Consider the following 10,116-nt stretch of genomic DNA (forward strand, 5'->3'; position numbering starts at 1 on the left):
GATGCAACGCTGCGATGAGTATGAATCGAAGCACTATAAAAATGATGATGAAAATGAAAGAGATAAAGTTACTTACAAAAACAAAATTGATGTCCAAGTTAATTAAAAGCGATGCGAGACTCTTTGAAAAATTTTTTTGTTTAAAACTCGTTGAAAATTTTGTTTGAAAACACATGATTAGAAACAGAAAGCAGACTGGTCAAGCTGCTCGATGTCTAATGAGGAAACCGTCACAAGGAAAGGGGACAACAGAGTTAAACATACGAGATAATAATAAATATTATAACACAAAATCAGAAACGAAAACAAGGTTAAAAACAAAAACAGAAAAGAACAAGGGAAAGGAAAAACAGAAGAAACATTAGGAGCATTTATTTATGATAGGAAGGTACGAATGGTCCAGAAGAATCGTGTCATCTTGAAGGTTTATGCTATTCTTTTGTTGCTTAATGTATAGCATTTCTGATGAATCTCTTGATATAAGAAGGCTCTTCGTCTAATATTCGGACGTTATCCCAATCAAATTCATGCCCTGTGAGATGTTCCGTAATTACCAAGTGACAAGAAAAATCACGTTTTATATTAAGGTGATGTTCTCTTATCCTTGTTGTTAATTGTCGACTCGTTTGGCCTACATAAGACGCATCGCAGTCACGGCAACAGATCTTATATACCACATTATTACGATTTAAAGCCGGAAGAGAATCTTTATATGTTTTAATAATGTTAAGTTTATTGACACACACGTATGCCATAGCTTTCTCAGTATTTTTAATTACTGGCATTAATCTTTCTGTGACACTTCTTACGTAAGGGATTGTAAAAAAGGAAGGAATGGCAAAAAGGGAAACTGGGAGGGGTACAGGAACTGGAAGGAGAATCGAAGCTAGCCCTTTTATTAATTAAGGATTTAATCCTGTTACGGATGGTCATAAAAATGAAATCCACAGAGTAGTCATTTTCCATAAGGATGTTGATAATTAGATTAAAATTTTTTTCATGGAATTGTGGATGCGATAAGCGGAAGATCCGATCCACTAAGCCGATAATAACACCCTTTTTGTGATATGTCGGATGTTGTGAATAAAAATTTATAAACCTTCGCGATAATTTAAGAACATCGTCTCAATATAAACCGTGATTTTTCTTGTCACTCAGTAATTACAAAACATCGACTCACAGAGCATGAATTTGATTGGGATAACATCTGAATATTAGACGAAGAGCCTTCTTATATCGAGAGACTCATACTGAAAATGTTATACATTAAGCAACAAAAAAATAGCATAAATCTTCAAGATGACACGATTTTTCTGGACCATTCTTACCTTCTTATCATAAACAAATGCTCTTAATGTTTCTTCTTTTCTTTTTTCCCTCTCCCTTGTTCTTTCCCATGTTTTGTTTATAACCTTGTTTTCGTTCTGATTTTGTGTTATAATATTTGTTATTATCTCGTATGTTTTACTATGTTGTTCCCTTTCCTTGTGACGATTTCCTCATTAGACATCGAGCAGTCTGCTAGACCAATCTGCTTTCTGTTTCCAATCATGTGTTTTCAAACAACATTTTCAACGAGTTCTAAACAAAAAAAATTTTCAAAGAGTTTCGCATCGCTTTTAATTAATTTGGACATCAATTTTGTTTTTTTAAGTAATCTTATCTCTTTCATTTTTATCTTTATTTTTATCTTTCGATTCATACTCATCGCAGCGTTGCATCATGCATCTTGCATTTTTTACTAATTTCGCTGCCCTTATTTCCTCAACTCCATACGCTTATACTGGATTCACATTCTTTTTCGACATTAAAAGTTTGACCATCGGTTTTCTTATTATAGATGTGATGTCACTCGATTGCTCGCGCCCGTCTCCAACATTTTGCCTAAGAACATAATTAAGCGGCCGTCTGATGAGCTTAACGCGGAATCTTACAGTCATCTGCGATCCATTGGATAATCTTGTAAGCGCTGTATAATGTTAGTCAGTATAAGTTGCGTTCCGAATACATTACTCCACCTCACGAGTTCTTGGTTTTTGTATTAATATTAGATTATTACCATTGATAAAGATCCGAAGTGGGCCGAAACGTTTGGTGTTTGTCATTTTATAATGTTTATTTGCGAATTTATATCGTGACCATCAACATATTTTGCTAAATAAACAGCACACAACTTTTACGCAATAAATACCGCGTCCGGGCTCTTATTGGCTTTTCTCTCTTGGATTTATTAATTGTTTATTTATTTCATATCGAAAATTAATATACCATATAGACGGTAGTATATTTAAGAAACTGCGATCAGGATTCATGTTTCTTGTTTTCAAAATCTTATCATATTTGACTATGCCATTTTCCCACATTGTTAAGTCGAACTTTATGATATGCCATCCATGTTCGTCAATTTCTATCCAGTACAGATTTCTTGCTACCCAATCGATGCAGAGATTGTATGCTTTTTCTTGAAGTTACGCTATTTTTGTAATACTGTTTTCATTCATCTCCAACATCATCAGCTCTCTCTCTTTGTTGCTCCAATAAATTTTATGTTCCGCTATCGAATAAGTGGCACATACTACGTTCTCATCTTTAACGAGATTAACATTGATTTCTGAATCCATATCCCATATATCGATACCGTTTTCCGTTATCATCAATAATTGCGGTATTGGATTTTCGTGCATAGTCGATACATCAATTAAATCTGTGTAAAGGCCAGCACCAACTTTAGTATGCGCTCGTACTTGAAAGTAATACGTCGTGTTAGGTTTTAAATTGTGCACCGTGCACTCCAATATTGTAGCTGAGATACTTTTGTCGTCGCAGATTTGAATCTCTTTTAGGTTCTCGATGAACCAACACTGCACTGTGTATCCTTGTATTACTTCGTCTGTAAATTTAGGTTGGTTCCATCTGTAAAAGAAATAATATTTTGGCCTTTTTATATTTAGTAATATTATAACAGAATCAACGTTTTTATGTATATGTGTCGTTAAATTTAAAAGAATACAGACTGAGAATGTAGATTTTTTTACCTGAATGTCACAGAAATGTCGTCTTTATTTAGGAATTCATTATAGAATTCTACAAATGCTCTGGGAGATGTTGGTTTGCTCAAAATACTTTCTAGAAATTTTAAGATTACACATATTGAGAATTATATACAGGAACATTAACTTGATAATCTCAGTAATTCAGAAAAAACAATTTAAAGTAAAAATGAAAGCAAGAAACAAAAATAGTGATATATTACAAAATATGGAAATTATATAGCACAGCACGTATTGACTTTTAAAATAATAAAATAATATAAAACAATTTGCGTGTTTTATATGACTCAAAAAAGTAGTTGTTAATCCAGAACAAAAACAAATACAAAGTTTTTAATAAAGCATTAAACATTTTTCGGAAATGTCTTATTGATTAAGAAATCAGAAGTATAATATCTGCGATTGTTCTAAAAAAATAAACTAGCAAAGTTAAATAAATTAACTGCGTTATATTAAATCTTGATTAATTTTACATACGTATAATATGTGAATTTTTCTTTCTTTTTTTGCGGCAAAATGAAATTTATATTCTTCTTGCTGTTGAAAGATATTTTTTTTTATCTTATTTTTACTCTCTCTTAAATGTAAATTATATTTATAATTTTTTTCGTCATGGACTTTTTTAAAATGATTTATGCATTTCTTTGCAACTTACCAACAGGATAACTCCGGTCATAATAATGATCGTCGTACTCGTATACTGGAGAATCCTTGATAAAAAATATAACATACGAAAAGAATTTAGTAAACACCGCTAGGCCAAAAACGTGGCTACCTTCGATACTTTTAATAAACAATATATGTACTAAGTAAATAGTAATGTATGTAATAAGTAAAATTGCCATGAAATTTCTTGTTTGTTTAATCATTTTGACTTGATATTTTTCTTTATACCTCTCCTGATTGATGATGTGTTAAATACAGTGTAGTTAAATTTTATTTTAAATCTGTTTTTATTATTTTTCAAGACATTTTCTTGCATATCAAACATGATTCTTATATCAAACAGAAAATGCTACCGCGCACAAATTGACCCAGCTGCGTCAAATAGATGTCAATAAAACCGTCTGGATCAATGACCATGTTATGTAAATCAATATGTGGTGGCTTAATGCTCGATGCTCGTTGATCCAAACGGTTTGCTATGCATATGCAGCTATATCAATTTGTGTATCTTGTGTGTGTGTTGATATCCTGAAATGACGCAGAATAGATTAACGAGGGTTAATAAGGTTTATAATTCATAACCGCTTCTCTTAGCAAATAATATATGAAAGTGTAGCTCTTTTTGATTGTTGAAACAATTTTGTTTAATGATTTAGTTTTTTAACGGTGAGTTAGTTAACTTCTCCAAGGAACATTACTTTAGCACGACTTTCCTTTTCAAAAGTTATTTAATACCATTAAAGTTTTTCAAAAAAGTTTGTACTTCAAAAATATAAATATTATAAATATTGTCTTTATGGTCATATAGAATTTATATAAATTCTTGTAAGTACAAGAATTGACTTGAACTTTTGTCGAATTTCTTTTCGATTATCGTTACATTTTTTAACGCAAACAAATTCTGAAGAATATGATGTTATAATTAACCTATGTACATTACCTAGGTAAGATCGTATGTATATAGCTATATAACGAATAGATGTACAATTAAATTTATATATAAAGTCAAAGACGTAGCAAAAAATTGACTGGTTGCATATATTGTTGATTTCTGTGACTATTGGCTTTATTGTTAGAGTTAATTGATACAATTCGAAATTCTATTATACCGATACTCGATTTTGTTTCAATATTTAGTAGCTTTGTTCTGTTATATATGTATATGTAAATATCTCTTGAGAGTCCACTATTCGTGCACGTTGTTCTTGACAGACTTTTGACTCTTGACTAACTTATGTATCGTACGGTTCTAATCGAGCGACATATAACGCCATTGCGTATTTGTATTTGATTGGTGACCGTCATGAATCATCAGCTTGAATAATCGATTTAAATTAAGCATTTTTGACGAACCATTATTTTTTATTTGCTGCGTTCCACTTGCGATCCATTTTCTTCTGTGATGCCGAACAGGTCGAGAGAAAAGAGTGAGACTAAGAGAGATAGTTATATTTATTATGTCAAAATTTTTGAATAAGATAGAAGCAAAAGAGATAATCGAGAGAATAAAGAAAAGGAGGCTTCAGTGGTCTGAATATCTTTTAAGAATGCCTGAGGATAGATAACCGCAGAAGATATTTCGATTGACACCACAGGAAGAAGAAAGCGCAACAGGTCCCTACGATTTTAAGACAACAAAATTTGATAATCCATAAAAATACAAGGACTTGAAGAAGAGGATGCATTGGACAGTAATCGAGAGAATAAAGAAAAGGGGGCTTCAGTGGTTTGAATATCTTTTAAGAATGCCTGAGGATAGATAACCGCAGAAGATATTTCGATTGACACCACAGGAAGAAGGAAGCGCAACAGGCCCCTACGATCTTGAGACAACAAAATTTGATAATCCATAAAAATACAAGGACTTGAAGAAGAAGATGCATTGGACAGTATCACCGAGAAATTATATAACGTGACAAAATTAATTAATACTGTTAATGATCAAAACTTCTTCAATTTCGAAAAAGTACTGTTAAAAGTATAGAAAAATGGAGTATTCATCAAATTTTAAAAAATTAATAAAGCTCTCAAGTGAAATTTACAAATTTAAATAATCGCAGGCTAAGTAAGAGCCAGACACGGATGGTAGTGCATCAGTTTCACAGAAAAAGAAATTTTCTATGAAACTGATTATGTGCACAGGACACAAAATTTTACTTGATCTTCTACCAAGTGTAAATTAATCTCAATTCGAGATTTATAATAACACGATTCATCTCACCTTCCTGGAGAGACGAAGAGGAGAAAAATATCGGGGCAAAGTTGCTGAATCGTGTTATTATAAATCTCGAATTGAGATTAATTTACACTTGGTAGAAGATCAAGTAAAATTTTGTGTCCTGTGCACATAATCAGTTTCATAGAAAATGATCTTCTACCAAGTATAAATTAATCTCAATTCGAGATTTATAATAACACGATTCAGCGACTTCGCCCCGATATTTTTCTCCTCTTCGTCTTTCCAGGAAGGTGAGGAAAGAGGGGTTATAATAAATCTTGAATTGATATTAATTTACACTTAGTATAAAACCAAGTAAATTTTCATGCTCTGTGCACATAATCAGTTTCAGGGAAAACTTCGTTTTCTATGAAACTAACGCACTACCATTCGCGTCTGGCTCTTACTAGTCCGCGATTATTTAAATTTGTGAAGTATTCATAATTGAATAAATCTCCGCGTTTCGGAAATGACAATTTTTTATATGTTGTATAAAGATATATTCAAGTCTTGAGAGAGGTAAATTTTTTTGCGATTCTGTCTTCTTATTTAATGCGTCTACGCATATACTTTACAACACGACTTTCATTATGTCAAGGTCAAACTTACTATTCTTTTATACACGTTCGAAAATTACGTGGTATACTTCTCAAACTTTATTTGTTAATAACTTTTAAATAAGCAACGACCGCCGGCTAAAACCTTTGGAATGTTAATCAGGGTCATGACCTTGACAACATATGTCAACATCACTATTCTGCGGGGGTGGGACCTTAATATGCATAATTACCCTGATATGATTGTTGATTGATGATTGATGAGAAAATAATGAGAAAATAACCATGCGAAGTCCACGCATACGTGTAAAAACATGAGAAACAAAAAAAACAATTGAAAATCGAAAACATTGTCCGTGCTGTCGAGCACCATCGTGATGGTACCGAAGATGAGGTACGCGAAGCTATTTTAGCGGCCTTTAATAGTATTACTCCGGACATGGCGCACCGTGCGACGCGGCAAATAACTGGAATAGTCAAACTCTGCTTAAAAGCACGAGGAAAACACTTCGAACAGTTATTGCATTAAATTTTGAGAATGGATTAGGCCTACTAGGGAAACCACTTAAAAAAAACGCGCCAAGCTATCTACCTCAAGGTGGTGTGGAAACGATAGCGTTTCCTTGCCACAAAAAAATATAATTTCGGGAAAATATAAGTAGAACCATCTCAAGCAGAGCACAACGATTACAAGTTATAATCGTTACCTCATATATCGAAGTAAGATATCTTATTTCGACACATGAGGTAAATAAGACATTTTATTTCGATACATGAAGCGGGAAACGTTTATTATTTTATACTAGCGGAGGCTTTATATTTTTTGATATGCGTATTCGAATATTTTTGTATGAACATTTGTCGCAATCCTGACGAAGGAACCAAAAAAACGATAGGAATCGATTACATTGTTTTCTATAGTAATTTAAAGATAATATTATTTATTGATAATTAAACAATAATTAAACGATAATTAAACAATAATTTACTTGATAAACTACTTTATAATTTGTTCAAAGTGACCACCATTTTGGTCTACACACACTTCTGCTCGTTGAATTATTGATGTTGTAGAACGCAAAGAAAGTTCCGCATCGTTACGTATATTATTACAAGCGTCTGTTATTTTATTTAATAACTGCTGCCGATTGACTGGCTTATCCGCATAGACTAGAGACTTTATGTGCCCCCACAAAAAATAATCCAGAGGAGATAGATCGGGAGATCTTGCAGGCCAATTTATTGGACCTCCTCGGCCAATTCAGCGCTCAGGAAATTTTTCATTTAGATATCTCGTAACAATTCTGCTAAAGTGAGGTGGTGCTCCATCTTGTTGAAACCATATTTGTGTTCTGATGTTGAAAAGCAGATCTTCAAGAAGTTCGGGCAACTGTTCTTGTAATAAATGCAAGTATCGTTCAGCATTTAAATGATCTTTAATAATGATGGGCCCTATTAGACGATTACCGATTATACCGTACCAGATATCCACTGAAAATCAATTTTGAAAATGTGTTTCAGTAATAGCATGAAGATTTTCTTCCCGTGGTGACCAAACGTGTGAGTTTCTATTATTTGTAATGCCGTCTCTCGTAAAAGTAGCTTCGTCGGTAAATAAAATTTTTGTATGTATTTGCCGATTTCTTAAAAGCCAGTGACAAAAATTGACGCGTGCAGGATAATCATTTGGTTGAAGAGCTTGAACATTCATAAAATGAAATGGGTATAAATCATAATCACGCAGTATTTTCCAAATTGTCATTTTAGAGACGTTAGTTTGCGCCGAAAGTCTTCTGATACTAATAGTAGGAGTTCTGTCTACCGTTGCTAGTATCGCATCCTCGACTTGACGATGTCGCCTTAATGGTCTCTCAAGATTTTTATTTGGGACCTTACCAGTAAATTCAATGCTTCGGTGGACATTGCTAAAAACTCTTCGATCTGGTACTCTGCGATTAGGAAACCGTCGGTGATATTCTGTTACTGCTGCACGTGCGTTACCATTACAGAAACCATAAATAAAATGAATATCGGCATATTCTTCATTGGAAAATGTACTCATAATTGATAGGTAAGAGAAATTTCTAAGATATGTTTATGCGATGTTTTCACTTAAAACGACAGTCAATTTATTAATATTATCTTGTGTGGCAAGTGTGGAAAACAATGAATTATGTCGAGTATGAAGTTACCGCATTCGCTTCAGCTCATGCGGCAACTTCATGCGCGACGTAGTTCGTTGTCTCAGCACATGCCATACATACAATATTTTTTGTAATGCCTGTTATTTCCGCACTACTAGTGCGGTAAGGTAAGTCATAAAGGTGCTTTTCTCGCATTAGTGTGAGAAATAACTACTTTTGCATTTTTTCACTTCGAAACAAGCGACTTTAGGGCATATGTGTATTAAGACTTTTTGACTTAGAATGACACAAAGAATACACAGTTTCAGTGAGGACATCACGTTGCGGGACACCCTGTATAAGAAAATACGATATTAATTGATAGGATGCATTATCTTAAAACAGAACAATAAATGCAATTTCTTTTTGTCTAGTATAAATTATTTTTGGACATTTCGCTTTTATTTATTTTTTAAAATTCAAAAATGTGATAAAACTTCTCGCATTTTTTTTCTGTCATAAATTTTCTCGCAGAAGGAATCGTTTAAAATTTATCCAAATTATTCCATTATATATCTGCTTATTATTGTATGCATCGAATATACAATTCGGTGCATATAATAATAATTTTTTTAAATATTATTTGTTTTGAACGGTGTTATAATTTGGACCTTTTATTTATATGTTATAGGTATAGATCAACGTAGCTTCAATGCCGTCAACTCCGCTGTTCTCATCGGTCGATGAGTGACAACCTTATTTTATTTAGAGGTAATGGATTTGTGTAGATATTGCAGATGTAGACAATAGCTAGTTCCGTTACCTTAACCCTGGATGAGTTAAAATAGATTAAGCTAAATATTTCATTCTGGATATAAATAAGATCATTTATCGATTTATCACGCGAATAATGCACTTGCACGAACGTATAGAGTTCATGAAACAAAGAGAGCTAGTTATTTCAATATCATTGATATACATATATCACATTATTTATTGGTTCCAGTGTTTTGTCTTATATAATAGAACATTAGTTATAAAATATATCAATTGCCCAAAATTTATCAAGCAATCTCGTAAATATTAAAGATTAATAAAAAATGAAATACGTCACAGAGAGCGAGAGAGAGAGAGAGAGGGGGGGAGGGATAGAGAGAAAGAAAGAAAGGGAGAGGGGGGGGAGAGAGAGAGAGAGGTAGAGCAAGCTCAGCAACCAGTTATAAAACATATATATATAAATATATATGTAAGGGATATTGTGTTTAAAATTTGATAAAGATATTATAATTTTTTATACTTTATGCTTTTAAATATAGAAGCAATTTAATAGAAGCAATTGGAAAAAACATCATAAAAACACTAATATATTAACAATGTCTTTATTCAGGCAATATTAACGGCAAATACAAATTATACTTGTGATTAAATTTTCGAATTTGAATGAATTAAAATTTATTAAAATAAAATAATATTGTGTGCAAAATAAAGAAAAATATAAAAAT

The 10,116-nt window shown here is 32.5% G+C and overlaps 1 pseudogene; it reads right to left on the bottom strand.

The window, feature by feature from the left end:
- Positions 1–4,873, bottom strand: part of LOC115237340 — a 13,907-nt pseudogene extending 9,034 nt beyond the window's left edge.
- Positions 4,874–10,116: the final 5,243 nt, after the last annotated feature.

This window comes from Formica exsecta, unplaced genomic scaffold (assembly GCF_003651465.1).
Source record: "Formica exsecta isolate Colony F162 unplaced genomic scaffold, ASM365146v1 scaffold114, whole genome shotgun sequence".
NCBI classification, from domain to species: Eukaryota; Metazoa; Arthropoda; class Insecta; order Hymenoptera; family Formicidae; genus Formica; species Formica exsecta.